We start from the raw sequence: 21,616 nt of genomic DNA, 5'->3' as shown, positions 1-21,616 counted from the left end.
TTAATAGGGTACTGCCTTTGTGCAGTAGGTTGACATTTTAACTGGATTTTGTGGGGAGGAGAGTCCTCAACCCATCATACATGATTTTTATATAATGCTGGTGCCTGGGCTACTGCCCATTTCCTTGCATATATATATTTAGTGTGAATTGGAATGTGATTTGAGAAGGCAGGCATAATCATTTCTTCGCCATGAGGGCACTCCCTGACAAACTCCGGGGGCCAATCTTTCTCAGCTAACAGGATGTCATAGCCTTTTGAGAGGTTATGCCAAAATAGACCCCTTATTTTTCTAGTCTTATCTCCCTCTATACGCAGTGTAATTTCGTATATCTTATGAGGTTCGCTAACTCTGGTGTCTGCAGTTTCTACTTGAATGTATTCATTCATGTCCACTGTCTCCAGATGACTCATCAGGATCTTGCGAGCTATGCTGATTTCTGCTGCACTGTCTAGCATTGTCTGTGCCCACTCTCCGTTTTTCAGCTGTGTCCTCAGTATTCTCGGCATTTTCGATTACTCTAATACTGGCTACCTTCTTTCTTGGAAATTGTAACTTTTTACTTTGAGCAGGTTCCTTGTCTTTGGACTTGGTGTGCTCTCCTGGGTCTGACCGTCCTCTTCTTTCCGATTTCTGCGAAGAAGATCGAGAGGGACGTGTATCAATACTTTGATATCTATCAGGCTTTTTCAAGTTATCCCTATTTCTAAGGTTGTATCTTTTTTCAGAGTGCTCCCTCTGGGGAGACTGGTGTTCTCGAGTCAGAGTTCTTTCCCTCCATCGAGGAGACCTTCCTCTGGACTGGAAACCTTTTTCCTTGGGAGTGGACTGTTTATTTCCATCCCAATTTCTCTTTGGAGTATTTTGATTATTTTTAATAAATAATTTTTCAGGATTTTCGAGTAGTTGGGGCTTTACTGGTTTCCCACCTAAACTATCTCTACCTAGTTCCTCATAGCATTTTTCTATGATTCTGGAGAGCTCAATTGGTTAATCTGTTAGATCTGTTTCTTAGAATTTCTGGCGGATCGCCACAGATGCTGCTTCTCCTTTTATGTTGGCTAGTAATATAGCCGAGACCTGCTTGAAGTCTTTTAGTAATTTCATACCAAGAGTTAAAGCAGGTTCTGGACCGTATTCATTCTGAATTTGTTTTAGCACATCTGGTATTACCGCCATGGACGGAACACCATGTGTTTTTGTGTAAATGGAAGCAAAGGCTGTACCCCAAGTGTCACAGTCCTCCACGTGTGGTGCGACCACCATTGGAAGGCAGATAGTCAGAATTCTTTGTTTCTCAATAGGGGTGGTATTTGGGAATACTGCCTCTATTTGAGTAATTTTCTGTGCTAACCAGAAAGGGATTTGTTCCCGTTTTATGGGTGTTTTACCAAGACATGATTGTATGTTCTGTGGTGTAATTTTATTTGTGTTCCGCTGATGAGGGGTCAGCTGTGGAATATTAACAGCTGTTTGGACTTTTGCAGTCCGCATTACATATTGGACTAACTGTCTATGTATTTTAATCAGTAATTTTAGCTGTGCTAGCAGCTCTTTGCGAGACATTTTTTCAATGTCCGGATGTGGTGTGTAGCTGGCTAGAACCGGCCACGTTGCTCCTGGTCTACCTAGTGGACCGAGCCTGGTAATGTGATTATTGTGTTTTAGGGTGCCTTTAAACCAGAGCAGGTGCTCTTGGTATTTTAATGGAATTTTAATCTCCCTGAAAGGAGCGTACTCATCCGGTGGTTCCTCTATTTTGTAATAGTGGAATTTGTGTGTTGTAGCGTTTGCCGCTGGAAAGTTTATCCATGAATAGAATACCTCTGCCTGCCGATATTCGTGTGCCTCTATCACGAAAATGACGGTACCACCTCGTGAGGTCAGTCCGTTTTCTATAAGTTTTAACGGTATAGTTTTTCTTATGTTTGCCGGGATGATATTTGCATCCGGTGGATAAATCCCTGTTTCATCGGATTACTGCTGAGTCGCATTTACGGTGGTTTCAGCGGTCCCGTTGTTTCCGCCTTCTCCTGACATTTTACTGTCAGGAAGGTCTTTTGTTGCAGATCAGGTTTCAAGGAGACAAAGATTAGGTGAACAATATTTTGGAACACTGTATCCTTCAACGTTGAATAAACCAGAAGCTCTACATAGGAATCTCGTCCTACTAAGTTCAAGCGGATTTTAACCTTTCACCCACTCCAGACGTCTATTGGAGTATTTACGGGAGAAAGGGTCTGTGTGAAAAAGCACGACTGAGGTACTCTAACGTCCTGCGTTAGTTTTATCGCCTTACCAAACGTTGGGCGCCATATAGTGTAGTTCCTATTTTCTCTATAGGCCCTGCGCATTGGAATAACATAAACAGCAGTGTAGACGTAGGACTGCGGTCTTCTAGGTCTCTACTGACTATGTTAGACCTAATTGGGTTTGTACCAGCTAGCTCAGAGGTCACTGGAAACTTTCTTGACTGAATAGGAAGTGATCAGCTTCCCTGGCTCAGACTAGAAGGGATTCAGTTTTCCAACAACCGCATTAACATGACAACTTTGCTCCTCAGAATAAGAGTCTATCTCTAGAGTCGTGTGAAACAATAGACAGCTATTTCACTCAGTCAGTTGTGCAAAATTACTTTCACCAGTATGCAGAGAATAGAGAGACGGGCGTTCTTCAGTAAAATATATTATTTATTGAGCAGTCCTCCTTCTCATGCAAGAGAAATGAATTGCCACAATTGCAAGACTTGTTATTATAAAAAGTGCGTACAGTAAAAGGAGTATTACGAAATAATACTGTAAAAGCATTGATATGGTTTCTTAGCCATAAGATGGTTAAAATGAATAAAATATATACATTCATATATACATTTGGCTAACGTCCTCAACTGGTGCTTCTAACTACGCCTACCCCAGTGTACCTGACCTAAGCCTAATACGTGGGAGGGAGTAGCAGTTTAAGTTAAGTTAGTTTTGCCAAGGGTTTGCTTCAAGAATCCTCTCTAAGGGTTTAGTCAGCACCGTACCTCTGGGATAGAATGCTGGAGGTCTGGTATCTCCTCTCAGGACTCGATATTCCAGTTACCCACAAGGGTAGGCTGGAAATGCCAGAGCTGGATTTTCTCTGCAGGAGAAAATACAGCGTCTTTCTCAGCGCGTCAAGGAGGAGGGGCAGCGTCAGTGGGCTTCTCGCATCTGCTGGGCTCTCTGCAAGGGACAGCTGTTCTGCTCCAGTATTCCTAGAATCAACAGGAGAGGAAGGGCTAGAGTAGACACTCCTATACCCCAAATGAATTTTTATAAACAACTAAGGAGTGACTAGATTTGAAAAAGAAATAACAAAAACCACCTTAGATGCATGGTTATAGTTACAGTCCCATTAAACCCAAACAAGTGAAACCCAGAAAAGGTTTTTGGGGGATGGCGGCTATTGGGGACAAAATATGCCCGGTGAAGCTGTTCAGCGAAAGAGGGGGATTCTTTCCTTGTAAAGAAGGACCCTCATTCACCACTAGTTGGTGACATGCTTCATCATCGGGTCCCCGCTGGGTTGGCCGAATGCCTCCCCAGCGTGCTACGAAGCCTGAGTTACAGCGGAGCGGGTTGGTGTTGAGTGCGACAGTGCTCAAACAAAAAAGTGTATTAATATGTGAGTGCTGGTTAAAAAATACAAAGTTGGTACCCAAAAAATATTTAATTAGGGTCAACCCGTATTAAGTAAAAACAGTGTGTATGGACCAACTAGGTTCTGTGTTAGGAAACCTGTGTCCTTTGATAGGAATAAACGCTCCACATGTTTCTGCTGTTATTAATGCTATTACGCTCAGCATTCGTCGGGACCAAGAAATAGATAAAAAGGCAGGCCTCCGGTGGTGTACGCGTTTTAAGGTGCTGCACACGGGACTGGGGCATCTTGATTATAAAAACTGCCTTACGATTATTAGAGGCTCTCCTAGTAGAGTGTCTGTTTATACTGAGTGTATGTAAGATTATATTAGAGTCTGAAGAGGTTCATTGTATTATCACATGACTGATGTCATCAGTGATATCATCAGTGATGTCATTTGAGATGTCATCAGTAATGTCATTTGAGTTGTCATCAGTGATGTCATCAGTGATGTCACTGACCATGTCATGAATGATGTAATATGTGACATCATCAGCAGTGGATTGCGGGTGCGCGATATATAGTTAGCGCATCTAACTATATATGGAATTTCAATGGTTTTATGCGAGTAAAATAAGGTTTTGTAAATGCAAATTCCTAACTATATATGGACTATAACCTATGGTTTTTTCATTGAATTTCAATGGTTTTTTGAAAGCTAATATTTCTATCTATAAAATGTATTCTTCTTTAAATCATAAAATATATTGTACATGTTTTCTGATACATTTAAAAAAAAAAAAAAAATTTGTTCCGCTCCTAGTCCGCGAACTGGTCAGCTTCCCGTTAGCGGAATTCAAAGCCGCGACTTGGTACGCGAGCCGGTAATCGTTGCTTAAGCGTAACTGTTACGTTATCATGACGTTTTGCGTTGTCGCGTAATACGTTTTCCGACGCGCCAAGTTAGCGGACCCGGAAGCGGATTGGATAGCGGCGCAAAGCGCGAAACGTAAAGACAGCAGGTCATGTGACTCGATAATAACACTTTTCATTAGTTCATTTCACTTTTAGTTTCCTAATGATGTAATACTAGGTCATGTGATCTAAAATTAACACTTTTCATTGGTTTAGAACTTTGGCTTTTCCCAAATGATGAAAACCCCTCCTTCTTTCCTCACTCTGACTTTCATCTTGGTGAGAGAAAGACCTTTGTACAATCCAGAGAAATGGCTTCTGTTGTTGCTTCTGGTAGTGTTCCTCCACCACCACCTCCACCTCCTCATGGAAAAAAAGGACCACCTACTCAACCAATCTTTCCACAAGAGGAAGATCAGGAAGAGGAGGAAGAACCTGAATATTTGCCAGAGGAGCCCAGGAGGTACAACCGGAAGGAAAATTTCATATGGCAATTTTTTTAAATTCCACCAGGGCAAAAGAAAGTGAAACGCCAGGTATGTCTTTTGCCGAATCTGTGATGATCGTCTTTCTAGAGGCACGGACAAAAAATATAGTTATGGGAATTTCACTATGCACAGACACATGAGCAGGTGGCACCCAAATAACTATAGTGCAGCTCAGCTTCGAGACGAACAACAGAATTCACCAGCAATAGCCAGAAGATCGATTGTGCCAGAAGTTACGGGACCTGAAGCAAGGGAGCTGATCCCAAATATTCAAATGGACATGGGGGAAGTGAAACAAGTTTGTGTGAGGTGCAATCAAATATTATGCTACCGCGAAAGTAGCATAACTCTTATAATTAGAGCCATCCAAAATCATGTATGTCCAAAACGCCCCCAAAAATAAATTCTTCTTTTTTTTGTTGCTCCTGTTGAGCCCTCTTCGATGAATCATTTTTGTTTCCCCCCTCCCCCCCAAAAAAAAAAAAAAAAAATACAAAATGTTCAGAAAAAAACAAAAAAATATAAAAAATGTTCAGAAAACTAATAAAAAAAATTTAAAACAACAAAAAGAAAAAAAAAGTTCTTTTCAGAACTACCTCCCCATTATTAAAAAAAATGGTAGAATTCTTTGAACTCTGCCAAGCTCTATTTCTATTAGTTCGTTCCCAGTTCGCACACCGGTACGCGAACTTTGAGCGCACCAAAAATTTTTTTTTAAAAAAAAGGAACAGTAAGTATAAGGAAAGAAAACAGACAGCTATGTTACAAAAAAGACAGCTATAGGGAGTAAAGAAAAGATACTGTGACCCGCAATTCACTTCTGATCATGTCATATATTACATTATTTTTGACATGGTCAGTGACATCATCAGCAGTGGATTGCGAGTAACAGTTTTTTTTGTTTACGTCCTATAGCTGTCTTTTTTGTAACATAACTATCTGTTTCCTATCCTTAAACTTACTATTCCTTTTTTTAACGAGATAACAGATATGCCCACTTATTACATCATTCATAACATAGTCAGTGACATCATCAGCAGTGGAATACAGGTTAAAAAAGTAGAAAACATTTACCTTATAATTCTTGTTAATTTTTAAAGAAAATTTTTCTTACATTCAATCTGTAAAAGAGAGAACAAACATTTCCAAAAATATTAAAACATGTATTTAAAAATTAGAAAAAAGAAGGGAAAAGGTTCAAGAAAAAAACACTTTATGAACAACTTTGACACTTATAGAAACCTCTACTTCTCTACGACCCCTACACAATCCTAAATATATTTATTTTCAACAAACAGTATCTTCATGCTGATGAAATGAGGCCTATTTTGAAATATGATGCTTCTTTTGCATTGCTTATGTCTCACAATAGTGATGCCATAACAGCGCAAAAGAGATGTAAAACCATCATAAAATTGTGTCTAACATTTAAAATGATTGTTTTAGGATGCAAATAAGATGTGTGCTTTCAAGAGCTTTCTTTGAGGTGAGGCCTCTTTTCTTTTTTAAAAAAAAAAACAGTACCCAGAAGTACAGCACTGTAAGCATTAAAATTGATATTTACAGAACTCAGCTTACCCATATGTACCTCACATTTCTAAATGTATATCATAAGGACAAAAAGCATAACATTAATTATACATGTTAAATGGTTTATTTTTGCTGTTCTCAGAATGTATCAAATTTCACTTAAATCAGTGACTTGAAGGTATTCATCATGTAACAGCGGGGAAAAAAAAACACAATCAAAATGACTGTGTTTAAAAAACCCATACAACCTAAGAAATCTGATTTCAAAACTCCTTAAAATTAACTTACTTTCAATGACATCGAAGGATCTCCTATAAACAGCATCCACTCTGTTGTGCTATAAATATTTCCAGCCCGCCACTTTCTGAAAGAAAACCTCCATCGATACGTAAAATATGTTACATAGAAAAAAAAACTTCTCTCGTTCTATCACATGTTTCCACTAGGCCAAATCATGTTGCCACGATTCGCAAGTTTTGTAATTCTTCCAATCAAATCCCGACATTTTCTATTTTCGCAACTTTCAAAAATAAAATATTTTAGATTATTTTCACAATCCTGGACTACTAATATCTTACTCTTCTTTGTCACTCATGTTCTCCTTTTCCTATGACACTGATACTGCTTACTATGAAGCAGACTTACTTGCATCAGGTTTATATAGTTGGATTTTTAATCTAGACAGCATTGCAGACTTACATTTCCTCTACTTAAAATGTTGGTTTTAAAAACACCAGGTAAGAATTTTTAAGATCAAACGGCAATTTTTTTTTGAAAGTTACAACGGAATCATTACAGAATGACCAGCCGTTTCCAGACTTTAAGTAAGCTGTATAATGTCCTGATGTTGTTGATGGACCATCGTGATAGATAATTGCTACAGTTACAAAAGTCCTCCCTGATATTGACAGCTGAGAAGCCACAAATTTTTTTATTAAAGTTGACAATTTTGATCCATCAGGCCTACATCGTTGGATCATTAAAATGACATACTGGCCATATCTACGTATAAATAATGTTGACATCATTTCAGATTTACATTGGCTACACTCCATGTTGTGATCCGCTGCATTTACTAGCTTATTAAAGGACACTGATTTACTGTCTGGCAAAGTTAAATATATAAATCTTTCTGAGTCTACACTAGTAGTACTTGATACTATACAGTTCTCGCAGTCATGCTGCCATTGATAAGAAAGCCCAAACAGGTGATCTACATCTACACCCTCATCTTGCAATACATCAAGCATATACATTAAAAACTCCTGACAATCTTGCTGATTATTTTCAGAGAAGTCTGTTTGACCTGAACATTCATCTAACAGATAACGAACATCAGACACACTTTCTACTTTTGTTCGATCAGTGCTACATTTCTCTAACACAGAATTCAACAAGCAGCATAAACTTTGTTCCGAATTGAACACAATCTGTTCTTTTAAACTCTCTAGTGAAAAGAGAACATTAACCACTACATTTGCATAGCAGTTGACACCAGAACTGTTTTCAAATTGAAAACCGACAACATCTTCAACAGAATCCACTTTCTTTCTGCTAACAACTTTCGGTTCATTGAGTTTTGGTCTTTTTGGAACAACCTCCCTACTATTACTGATATTTCTACGTTTCTGGCCTACCACACGTTTCTCAAACAAAGGATATTGAGGCAAATGTGGCGCATACTCTCTTCTTAACCTATTGTATTCCTTAACACAATCTAGATCCGCACAAATGTTTGTGACATCACAGTCAATCAAGTACAATCCCGATAAAGTTCTAACTCGTGACAATGCCACATATGCCATACCCTCCTTGAACACAGAACTGCCAATATTGACCAATGCACAGTCTACACTTAAACCTTGCGATTTATGGATTGTCACCGCATATGCCAAGCAAACAGGAAACTGTTTCCGGCGAACATATAAGTCTTTAACAAGCAAAAACCTAGCAGAACAACGACCAATTTGCTGTACTTCCTCAATGCCATCAAATGTAATTCTTAAAAATTCTATTCCATCTCTATTTCTGTATTTCTCAAAATCAACAACATTACCCATTGATCCATTTACCAGACCTCTTTCTACATGTAAATTCCTTCTCAAAATGATTCGGCAATTTAAACACACATTCAAAGTCTTTTCAAAACCCGCTGTTTTAGATATAGTCTTCTCTAATGAATCCAATTTTGATTTCAAATTGTCTGACAAAATAATTGTTGATCCCATATGCTCTAATTTGTCGATAGCTTCAAGTTTCACAATCTCTTGCTTTTCTAAATTCAACATTTTGTTGTTGAAGATGGCACATTCTGCAAGAGTTGGCATGAGACATATCCCGGATTTCTTCTCAGTAATTTTCTGAAAAATATTCTCAGGCACAATCTCTTGTTTGGGATATAAATTTGACAGTAATCGTGCATTTAAAGCTTCTTTCCCATGCTCGGTCACTTTTCCAATTCTAATATCTTGTAGAATATTCTTGTAATCTTCATCCTTTGCCTGACGCATATTTTGATGCAGTTCAGCATAATTGAAGTTTAACCATATATTGACGTTGCCAATGCTCCCTAGGCACTTCCTGGTATCTTCATGCGTGAGTATTTTGAACACAGGTTGACCTTTTACTGGTGTCAGCTGCAGAAGATCTCCGAAAACAATGATGTGTTTGCCACCAAATAACACATCATATTCAGTTTTAAGTACTTCTTGCATTCTCAAATGCACAAAGGCAAGCATGACATTGGAAACCATGCTTACTTCGTCAATGATAAGTAGTTTCATTTTCCTCAAGACTCTTGAAACTTCACAGCAAGCATCTCCAGATAACTTGTATTGTAATTTGTTGTCATGCTCCACCGGCAGCACCAGTAGACGATGCAAAGTAATACCTTTAATGTTATGTGCTGCCAGTCCAGTAGGAGCGGTGACAACACAAGACAGCGATGACTCAGTCCTTTCCTGCAAATAACAAGAAATTGCTTTAATGAGGAAACTCTTTCCAGTTCCCGCTTCTCCACTCACGTACAGTCGGACAGGCTTCAACGACGTACATGAGCACTCTTTCTTCTCATGACTTAATCCGTGCTCAATTTCCTTGGTAACTTCATCATATATTTTCCTCTGCTCAACGTTGAGTTGTTTTTCCAAGTCTTCTAAGTTAACTGAATCCTCCTGAGCATGTGCCATGGCTCTTTCCACATCATTCATAGCAGTGGCAGCTTCATTTTCGATAATAGGTCCTCCAAGTGGATCTTGACTCAATGAAACAGAACTCTGACTGTCCTGAGAACTGTCTCTGGCAATCTCGGCTGCAATCGTTGCTTCCTGCTCAATTTCCAAAGTTAGCATTTCTTGATATTTAGGAAAAGCAGGACATGCTATGGACTCCTTGGCTGCATTAAAAGAGTCTTCGTAACAGAGGAAATCTCCAAGCAGTTCCTCTTCTACACGCCAAGGCTTGAAAAGTTGCAAAAGTGCTAAATAGAAAAACTCCTTTTTTTCTGGAGATTCACCACTCAATTTTCGATGGTTTACTAATTGGCATTTTCTTTGCTTGACCAGGCATCCCTCACTTCCAATTACAGCATACACTCCTTTCTCAATATCTTCTTTGATGTTCCTCTTGAATATATAATGTTGGAGAACCTCATAAAGACAAACATTCTCAAGGTGACTGCTTCGATTTGGATAATATGTATCCAACATGTTGGTCTTCAAAATGTCGGTACTGTTTGGCTCCTTTTCCGCCAAATACTCAATTTCCCGGACAGGTTTAAGAACTCGATTTCGCGTTGCAGCAAGACCAAGACTCGCCCAAACGATACTCCTAGATTTGGCATAGAGACTTGCTGAAGACAATCGATCTGAACATTCGTAAGCTCCGATTTCTCGATGCGACAACATCTTCAGACTAAAACTGTACAACTTCTTGCTGAGGCTCTTTTCATGGGAAATGTCCTCCCACATATCCTTCAGTTCTGTCTTTTCTTTTTTGGTGATGTAAGATGTCACATACCGAGCCACAGCCATGCAGTTGTCACCCACAAACTGTATATCCATGTTAGCATTCCACATGGACAAAATCACTGGGTTGTAGTCGTTGATGTACTTGGACTCTTCGTTCCTTTTCAAATTGTATGTATTTTTGGGTGATTTCCTCGTCACATTATGTCGTAGTGAAGACATCAAACTGTTCACTTTTCCTTTAGAAATCACCGGCCGTGGAAAGTTGAAACGACATTTGGTGTAGAACTTGTCCTTGTTTCTGAATTTACGACGACAGTACTTTCCACAACGATGGCTTTGGAAACGTAGAACTTGTTCTCTTAGGCTTTTCTTCTCCGTTGCGTTTGGAACAGCACACGTAGAATACTGTTCTATGAAATTCATCACTAAGTCATCCGGATCTGTTCCAAATTTAGGTGCATCCTTGATCCACAACAACATATGTATATGAGGAGCACCTCTTGCTTGGTACTCCTTTCTCCAGAAGAAATCCAACACCTCTCCAAGAGGTGGATTCTTCTTATTTGTGATGAAAGACATCATAGCTTCAAATTTATGATTGAAGTACCTGCATACATTCACAGGATCCAAAGAACACAGTTCTCCAGGTGTCTTGAATTCAATGTTTTCAATATTTCCATTTGCTTCTCGTAGAAATTCAAGTAAGTCTTCCCAGCCATACTCGGCACAGCTCAGAGTGAGGAACCATGTCGGAGTTCCTAAGTTCCTCAGCATACATTTTAAATCACCATGACGACGATACCAGTACTCATTAGTACCACGCTGACACGCCATGAGATTAATTAAGTGAGAATCCAAAATGCTATCTTGGACATTGACTTTATGCATAAAGTCTCTTGCCGAGATATTTCGCATCTGTATACCACTTTTTAAGATGTGGTTCACTGCATATGACAGTCCAGACAGATCGCTTTCAAACAGGAGATGAAACAAATATGGAATGCATTGACGAAACCTAGGATCTTCTCCATACAATCGTAAAGTCCGGTATTCAGACGCAGGAATTTGATGAGATCGCTCATCATATCTTCCTCCTCGACCTGTGGGAAATAGCTGTGGGAAACACCGAGCTTCCAAACTTTCCTCCCAAACACTAATGGGACTCCCTTTGGCTTGTTTCATTTGAAACAACTCAATAGCATTCCCCATGACTTCCTTGGAATGCAAAGGATGAACACTATAATGTTCATATATTTCTTCACTTTTAGAGGCCTCTACTTTCTCAATTTGGCCAGCACACAAATCGCTATCCTCTTCATCACTTACTTCCTCTTCTGCAACATACACATTCTTATAATACTTATTATTTTTCTTCAAATACACTGTTGCCTTTTTGACTTTCCTAACATCCACTAAATCTTGCCATATTTTCTTATTCTTTGTCGGAACCCCATTAACCAAGATAACCAGAGGTTCCTCTTCCACTTCCTCTACTCCAATTGTGTTAATGTTTTTATTCAAATCTAAAGGCAAATAAACAACTCTTCCCTTTAATCCTCTCTGTAAATCTGCTGGAGGCAACTTCCCTGTCTTTGGCTCCATTCTTACAATAGCCTGAAAGGGATGGATACTTTGAATCAAAATAGATTCATAAGTATTTAAATCCTTCAATTCAGAAGGAATCTCAACCAATTCAAGATTATTATGAACTGCCCTAGCAGGCATCTGGTTTTGGTTTAATTTATTACAACAATAAGTACACACACGTTGATCCGATCCCAAATCAAAATAATTTTCTACCATCAAGTATGTGGCCAAATCCTTCCATTCACTATTATTTTCCCTTTCAGTTTTTGCATATAAATCCACTACCTTAGTCTGATTCTTATAATAAGTGCGTCGACAACAAACACAAGTGAAATTAGGCCTCTCACTTGATTTCATCTGAAACGTGGCAATTTCCTTCTGAAAATTATCTGTACTGTAAACCTGTACATTATCTTCCACATTACTCTCTACTTCAGGGTCAATTTGAACATTCTCATCTTTACTACTAAAGTAACAAAACTCAATTTCTTCACAAATATTCTTCACATCTATTTCAGAACCATGCAAAAGAGCAGCACATAATTGTTTAAGCATAATTGCTGGACTCTTTGCATAATACAACATTCTCACTAATTTTCTCACTTTATTATGATGCACTGCTAGCATCCTGAAGTGATGAAAAACACTCTGGCATACTCTCCTGGAAAGACAAGCCAGTGAATGACCACGCAAACCTGTTATTTGTCTCACTCTGCAAGGATCTAAATCTTGCAACAACTTCATTTTCTGCTTCAAACTTTTCTTATAAAATGTACGTATAAAATCACAAAGCAAATTGATGGAAACCTGTCGCACACTGCAAATAGAACTACACTTCCAAATGTACACAGGAACCTTAGGACGTGTTCCTAAAACCTCATCACTTAGCGCCTCTTCTGTCTCTGTTGTCACAAGTTTTTCTTTTTCAACTGGACAACCATCCTTCACTTCATAAGCTCGACCACTGATGTCAACTGCATGCACCAAATCATTATCCTGAAAATAAGTCTCCTCATTAAAAAATGCCTCAGAACTTGAACTATGCATCCATTCTCCGGAAAAAACTTCACAAAAGTTAGTACGATTTACTACTCTCTTCCATCTACTGTTTGTTTGGAAATCAGAAATTACCTTGCTTAGTTTCCTAATTCTATTGATTACCAAAATAAAGAACTTTCGCTTTATTTCAAAAGCATGATCAATAATTTTCTCGACATTTTTCTTCTTCTTATAAAATGCCGCTTTCTGTTTGCATTTCTTAATATTTTTCATTAAATTAACTATTATCCTATTACGGAACATTCGTTGTCGAATGTCCCTAAACTGTTCTTTCCTTCTACTATCATGCACAGAGTTATCTCTTCCTCTACCAGTAACATTTTTCATGGGTCTTTGCTTTCCATTCTTGTTTTTCTGAACTGAAACATTTTGTCGAGAAATACTTTTTGTACTACAAATATTTTTTAAGAAAGATTTTGTGCTCTTACCCGGAGCTTTCTTGGTGTTTTGATAAGTATTTAGGGAAGAGGACTGCTGCATTAAAACATCACCGTGCTGTCTTTGACGTTTTCGAGCCTTTCTAATTCTATTTCTGGTAGGCATTTTCCAAACTATGAAAGAATCTGCAGTTGAATCTGTTGAAAAATTTAATAAAAAATGTTAATAACCACTATTACCAAACAGTAAATGAATAACAGTCATCAAAAACTTAATGCCCTACTTATTATTTAACATAGCAAATCAAGGCATATGACTGAGTATGATGTTATTTTTCTTTTTTAAATGGAAAGCGTTCTTCATGGTGCAAGTTTCTTGTAAATACGCTCCCACCTGCGAAACGGAACTTTGCAATGCAAAGCTGCTTGGGCCCCCAGTGTCTATCAACATTCTAAACAGTCCGAAGCGGCCGCCATCTTATCTCTCGGTAGGATTGAGAGAGAAGAAGAGGTGAAAAACGAAGGGGAAATTTAATGAAAGGGGGCAAGGTATACCCCAGTTGACCCCCTAGGAATGTTGTTGGGATTTTTAAAGGGTCCCCTGGGGAAAATAAAAAAATATATATTTTTCACGATAGAACCGCTTCCCAAACACCGAACTAGGCCGCAAACTGCACGAGAATACGCCATTTTGTGCTTCGTTTTAATTAAATTACTAGGAATAAGAAGGTGCGGGAGACGTATCCTAATCCCTTATATTTTCTGAGGGTGGCTGAGGAGTCTCATATATGTTGATACATGTGTTCCAGCGGCTGTGCGTGAGCTTCTTTTTATTTTTGCTGCGCGACGTCTCTTAACATTCGATTCGAAGGAAATCAGGAAGTGTTGACCACCAATTTCTCAGTGCGATAAAATATTTTGGGGCATATTATCAAGCCTACGCGCTAAAATTATCGCCGATAAAGCGGCGACAATGGGCTTGATAATATGCTCTGTGGAATTCCAATCGAAGCCCATTTTAGATGTCTTCACATCTAGCATGTGCTTCGATTTGAAATACATAGAGCATATTATCAAGCCCATTATCGCCGCTTTATCGGTCGTTTTCGGCCGATAAAGCGGCGATAATTGAAGCGCACAGGCTTGATAAAATACCACATTGTTATAAATGAATCCTTATTGAGACACAATGTCTGCGCCAACTTGCCTTTTTTACAATGCCACAATTTTGTCGTGCACGGCAGCCATTTTACATGCCAGGCTGGTCTCAGCCTATCACCTAGCCCTGCGAATGTAGGGAAATATTATCAAACCTGTACACTAAAATTATCGTCGCATTATCGGCCTAAAACGGCTGATAAAGCGGCAATAATGGGCTTCATAATATGCTCTGTGGAAATCCAATCGAAGCCCATGTTGGATAACATGGCTAAAAACTACTCAGCACCATTGTTTGGACATTATTAACATGGCTATGTAACTCCCATAATCAAAATTTAAATTTGCCAAGAACACTTGTGTTATTGCATGCCAGAATGCTACACCGCATATGCAATTACAATTTCGCAAAGTAACAAAATCTATTTCTATATCACTACAGACAAAGCCACAATTTAAAAACACGGCTTTCTTCATCATTTTCTCCTTAGCGATAAAAAGCGGTAGCAATGCATGAATATCACGCTGAAAAGTCAGCGATATTCATGCATTATCCTGCAAATGCTCTTAGCCATGTTATCCACCTCCCATTGGATAACATGGCTAAGAACTGCTCGCAAATGCGATAAAAAGCGGTAGCAATGCATGAATATCACGCTGAAAAATCAGCGATATTCATGCATTATCCTGCAAATGCTCTTAGCCATGTTATCCACCTCCCATTGGATAACATGGCTAAGAACTGCTCGCAAATGCGATAAAAAGCGGTAGCAATGCATGAATATCACGCTGAAAAATCAGCGATATTCATGCATTATCCTGCAAATGCTCTTAGCCATGTTATCCACCTCCCATTGGATAACATGGCTAAGAACTGCTCGCAAATGCGAAAAAAAACGGCCGCAATGCATGAATAACGGTGAAAAGTCAACGATATTCATGCATTATTCAGCAAATGCTCTTAGCCATGTTATCCACCTCCCATTGGATAACATGACTAAGAACTGCTCAGAGCCCCATGAGGAACGCTTTCCATTTAAAAGAGAAAAAATAACATCATAGAAAAGAATCGTTTTTAAACACAGCATATAAATCAATTGTATACCTGCATTGTATACCACATTTTAAAAACACAGCTTTCTTCATCATTTTCTCCTTAAATCATACTATTCTCTTTCTAAATTAAATAAATCTTTTCTCACCTTAGCAAATACTTTTTGAGTTTCAAAACAGTCTCAGAAATACACCAAATTGTCTTGAGCAGATCAAACAGGATGCACTCCAGAGGCTGCAGCTATTGAAAGCACAGAAATACAGATATTCATTTCACATATCTCTCATATTAGCCAATCATAACTCTTCCCTCACTTTTTTCAAATCAAAACCCTTCCCCCCTCTGCCCTCTCTGCCTTTTTTCCATAGCAACGACCTCCTGGAAGACCTCTCATGTTTGCAAATTCACACAACAATGTTTCAATTGAACTCTGAACTCTCAGTGCACCTGCGTATCCAGTGCAATCTTTCATTAAAAGTTTCTTCCTTGACCATTGAAATTACATCTTTCAAAGAACACATCCATGCACCCTAACTTTCTGTTTTCAGAAATGGAAATGCACAAATCACTGCTAATGAATCATTAGCATTGAAAATCCACAGTTTTTTTTCTTTACAAACTCCTACTGTTTTAACTGCCCTTTCATTACCACACTTCATCTGACTGCAGCACAACCTTCTCCCACCATGTTTAACGTCTGGATTGTTGGACATAGTTACATCCACTGGGCTCAAAGGTATGCTGACAACAGAAATTTACACAACCTCAATTTACAAGATGTGGAAATTAAATGGTTGGGCCAAAGAGGATTAAAATGTCACCAATTGATACCATTGGTGAAAACCTTTATGCATTTGCCAAAACCTGACCTGTTAATAGTGCATTGTGGAGGTAATGATTTGGGCACTTTAACAGGAGTAGGTCTGGAAATGCTTTTAAAGGACACCTTTGAGCAATTAATGGCACTTTTTCCTCAAACTGCCTTGGTATATTCCAATATATGCCAAAGACAGAAATGGAGGTGGTCCAACCAATTTGGTCCACAAATTGAGAAAGCGAGGAAGCATGTAAACAAATCTGTTTCAGCTTTCATGAGAGACCATGGAATGGGCTCCCTGTACAATAATAACTTGCGTTACTACATGCAAGATATCTACAGAGGAGATGGAGTTCACTTCTCAGATGAGGGCAACAGAATTTTCATTCTGAATTTAAGACTGTGCATTGGTACCTACTTATAAGTACCTAAACGGAACATAAACCCAAAAGCTCTTCTCAGAGCTACCCTTCATCTGATCACTCACAATTAATACTTTTCTCTAACTTATTTCTGTAATTTTCAACAAACTACGCTCAAAGAGCGCTACCCGGTACGCGAACTGGAAGCTAACCGCCGAAAATTATTTTAAAAATGTTTTTTCTCCGCACATATGGTCCTCCTCAGCCACCCTCAGAAAACCTGGGGGGTCAAAATACTTGTACCGTGTCCCCTTCTACCCTTTCTGAACATTATTTAACCTCCATTTTATATGTTAATTCGACCGAAACACAAAATGGTGGACTCTCGTTACGCTTCTAGTTCGCGGACTAAACTGCTTCCCGGGAAGCGGCCCAAAAAAAAGGTGGGAAAGTAATTCACAAAAAAAAAGAACTGGAGACACTCTCACCAAATATAGATTAGCTCATACTACATAACAATCCCTTTCATTTTCACAAATTTGATTGAAATTCCATTTAGCCATTAAGCCTGTAGAACTCTCTAAATACCTTGAGGTAAATTACTTCACAAAACACATCTGAAGTGTTGGAATTGACAACCAATAAAAATCTTACTTTCATTTTCTACTTTTATTACCTGATATTTGATTGGTTATATACCTGTATATATATAAAGGAACAGAAGAAAACACAGCCATTTTGACTGCTACTTCTTGTTGTACATCACATTACAAAACTTACCTAAGACTTCAACTTGTTTCTGAAGGTAAGTTGTTATTTTTAAAAATGAAGTATATTGTGCACTATAACTGGAAAGGGGCGACCACTCGGTCCCCCCGAACGTATGGCTGAGTGCCTCGATCCCCCCGGGAAGCCATTTTTGGGCGGGAGGCGCGTCTCGGCTGGTATGCCCGAAGCGGCGTAGCCGGGGCACGCTTTTTCCCGCCCTAGAGTGGGCTGGCCTAGACACCGACGCAGCCGGCCACGCCCTCGGGGCGGGCAGGGGCGGGTTTTCGCCCACCCTGAAGACGGATAAAAGAAGGCGCAAGACCAGAAGACGTCCTCTTGTTCTTGTGCTCCGAAGCTGCACCCCCTCGCTACACGTGAGCTCGGGACGGAACGAAGAGCCAATTTTGAGCGTTTTGATCTTTTTCTTTGTCTTCTAGATACTTCCTCGGAGAGATGCCCAAGAAAGGCGCAAAAAGAATGACGACCGAACAGATGGTGCGGGCCCTTTGCAAAGAAGTGTCCGACATAAAGAAACGGTTGGCGGAGCGAGATGGGGAGGAGGGTTCGGGCACCCCGCCGGCTGGAGGGAGACCTAAGAGGCCGAGAAAGGTTCCAGCCGGTGGGGCCGTCCCGGTTCCCTCTGCCCCGCTCGAGGCGCCGACCCCAGTACCGATGGAGGGGAATCCAATCCCCGTTGTCGTCACCCCGACATCCAAGGAAGACATGCCCCCCGAGCTGGCAGCACAGCTAGCAGCATGGTTGGGGGATAGTAGTGATGGCGCCACGGCTGCCGAAGCACAGGCGCTGATAAAAGGGCTTCGTGAGAAGAAAGAGGCAGCTAGAGTGGCTACGCCGTTGGCGGGGATAGACAAGCCGCAAGCGGCAGAAGCTGCGTCCGGTGCAGGTAAGCGGCCATTGCCGATTGCAAGGGACGAGTCAGCACCCTCTCGTAGAGAGAGATTAGGACAACATGTGCCTTTAGCTATAAAGGAAAAGATCTGGGCGGGGGAGTACGTGAATATTTTTTCCCTGCTTGTTGATCATTATGATGTGGAACATGTAAAAAGTCAGAAGGACTTAATGCATCCGAGTGTTTGGCGCGCAAAGATGGCCGCCTTTAAGGTAAATGAGAACATTGGCAACTGGGGCAATGCATGGGGTATTTTCACATCAATTTTGGGGGAACGTAGGCCCGAGTTGCTTCCTGAGTTTCCCGTTTATCAATCACGAATTATGGGTTACTCGACAGCGTATCAAGGTAACCATTGGTTTTGTTATGACAATTTGTTCAGGAAAGAAAAGGAACATAACAAGGGTTTGACTTGGGATTGTTACGATTCTTTAACATGGGATAAGATGAAAGAATCGGGAATGTTAAGAATGCCATTGGTCGGGAGCACTGTTGTTGATTACTCCCGCCAAAATGTGGGGACGCCCTTTCGACCAAGTACGAGCACCGACGACCAGTCGAGGCCCGCAGGCAATACAGGGAGAAAGGGTTTCTGTTTTAATTTTAACAAGGGGAAGTGTACCAGGCCTCCGGGATCGTGTAAATTCAAACATGAGTGTAGTACGTGTGGGTCGTCCCATCCTGAGTCATCGTGCAGAGCCAGAACGAGTGAGAATGGGGGTAAGGGAGGCGCCAAACAGGTCTAAGCTAGGCCGAGGGGCGCCTTTACCAACCCCGATTGATACCTTGGCAATGATTCCCTGGCTCAGCGAATACCCGGATCGCACTTCTGCCGGGGTGCTGCGGAACGGTTTTACACATGGTTTCCGCATCCCGGTAGGGGACTTTCAGGGTGTAGGGATGTGCAAAAATCAACTTTCCGTTTTACAACATGCATCTGTAGTGCAAGAAAAAATTCAGAAAGAGGTTAGCCGGGGACGGGTCGCCGGCCCGTTTAGTGAGCCCCCGGTACCGGATTTCGTTTGTTCTCCGTTAGGGGTGGTCCCCAAGAAGGACCCGGGTGAGTTTCGTTTGATTCATAATCTATCTTCTCCATATGGTCTTTCGGTGAACGACGCAATTGAGCCAGAAGTTTGTTCGGTGCGATACGCATCTTTTGATGAGGCGGTAGCCATCTTGAATCGCCTGGGGCACGGGACGTTGATGGCGAAATCTGATATCGAGTCAGCGTTCCGGTTGCTTCCGGTACACCCAGACGATCAGCGTCTTCTGGGATTCGGGTTCCAGGGGTCATTTTACATGGATAGGTGTATGCCAATGGGATGCTCTATATCATGTGCTTACTTTGAGCAATTCAGTACTTTCCTGCAATGGGTGTTCACTAAGAAAACGGGTTTCCGAAATGTAATGCACTACCTTGACGATTTTCTGTTCCTTGGCCCCGCCGGTACTTCCGAATGTGCCCGGGCCTTAGCTGAATTCTGTGTGTTAATGGATCATCTTGGCGTGCCATTGGCACCAGGTAAAACTATGGGTCCCACGACTTGCCTCGAGTTTTTGGGGATCGAGTTGGACTCAAGGGAGGGGTGCTTCCGTTTACCAGCTAGCAAAGTGTCGAAATTCAGGGCAGCCCTCCAAGTATGTTTAAAGGCATCCAAAGTTACACTGCATCAGTTGCAACAGTTAGTGGGAAAGTTGAACTTTGCCTTGAGGGTGATACCAATGGCTCGCCCCTTTTCCCGCTCAATTGCCCAAGCGATGGTTGGCTTAAAGGAGGGTCATCATCGCACAAGGTTATCGGCCGAGGTCCGCCAGGACATGCGGATTTGGTTAGCATTCTTGGCGGACTTCAATGGCCGGGTCGTCTGGAACAAGCCAGCCGTCTCCTCTGAAGAGCTTGGGCTATGGACAGACTCAGCAGGAAGCGTAGGTTTTGGCGCCATCTTCGGCACAAAATGGTCGGCACAAAAGTGGCCCCTATGGTGGCACGAGAAGGGGCTGACAAGTAACATCGCTTTCCTCGAACTATTTCCCATTCTGGTGGCCCTGAGAACCTGGCCAGAAGGGTTCAGAGATCATTCTGTTGTGTTCTGGTCCGACAATATGACCGTGGTAGAATGCATCAATAGTCAGGCAGCCCGTTGTAAGTTGATTTTGAGGCTCCTCAAAGAAATTGTCTTACTGTGTATGCAACTGAACGTAGTATTCAGAGCAAAACATGTCCCAGGGGTGATGAATCAGGCTGCTGATGCACTGTCTCGTTTTCACATGCAGGCTTTCTCGGGTTTCCTTCCTTCAGCGGACCCGGAGCCGGCACCCTTCCCCGAAGCTCTCTGGTCTCTCGGTGCCCCGAACTTCGTCACCTCGTGGGAGAGAGTCTAGCACCCAGGACAAGGAAGGCATATGAAGGGGCGTTCCAGGCCTATTTAGCCTTTTTGGGGGCAGAGAGAGGAGGACTTTGGGGTCAGGAGGAGTTGGTAGTACTTTTTCTGATGTCCTTACGTAGGGCTGGGAAATCGGTGGCTACGGCCCAAAGGCATCGTGCCGCCATTTCCTTTGTTGCCAGGGCCCATGGCATCCTGGACCCAACAGCGTCTTTCACGGTACAAAAAGCGCTACGTGGGTGGCAACGTCTAGAGGGTCGCAGAGTAGATGTACGACGACCGATAGGTCTAGACAGGTTGTCCCAGTTACTGGTCACGCTCCCGAACACATGCTCGTCCCCGTTCGAGACCTGTTTGTTCCGGACTGCATTTACGCTGGCATTTCACGGGGCTATGAGAGTTAGTGAGCTGGTTGCAAGGAACAAACGGGACGTGACGGGGGGCTTGTGCAGGGAGCATGTCCAGATCAGGGGTGATGCGATGATTGTCTCCTTTCTCAGGTCCAAGACTGACCAAGATGGGAGAGGGGACTGCACGATCATCCGCAGGAACCCCGACTCATCCATGTGTCCGGTACAGTGCTTAGAAGATTACCTAGCACGAAGGGTGGCATCATGGGGAGGGACATTGTTG

Source organism: Lissotriton vulgaris, chromosome 1_2 (genome assembly GCF_964263255.1).
Source record: "Lissotriton vulgaris chromosome 1_2, aLisVul1.2, whole genome shotgun sequence".
NCBI classification, from domain to species: domain Eukaryota; kingdom Metazoa; phylum Chordata; class Amphibia; order Caudata; family Salamandridae; genus Lissotriton; species Lissotriton vulgaris.
Note: the sequence above shows the minus strand (reverse complement) of the source record.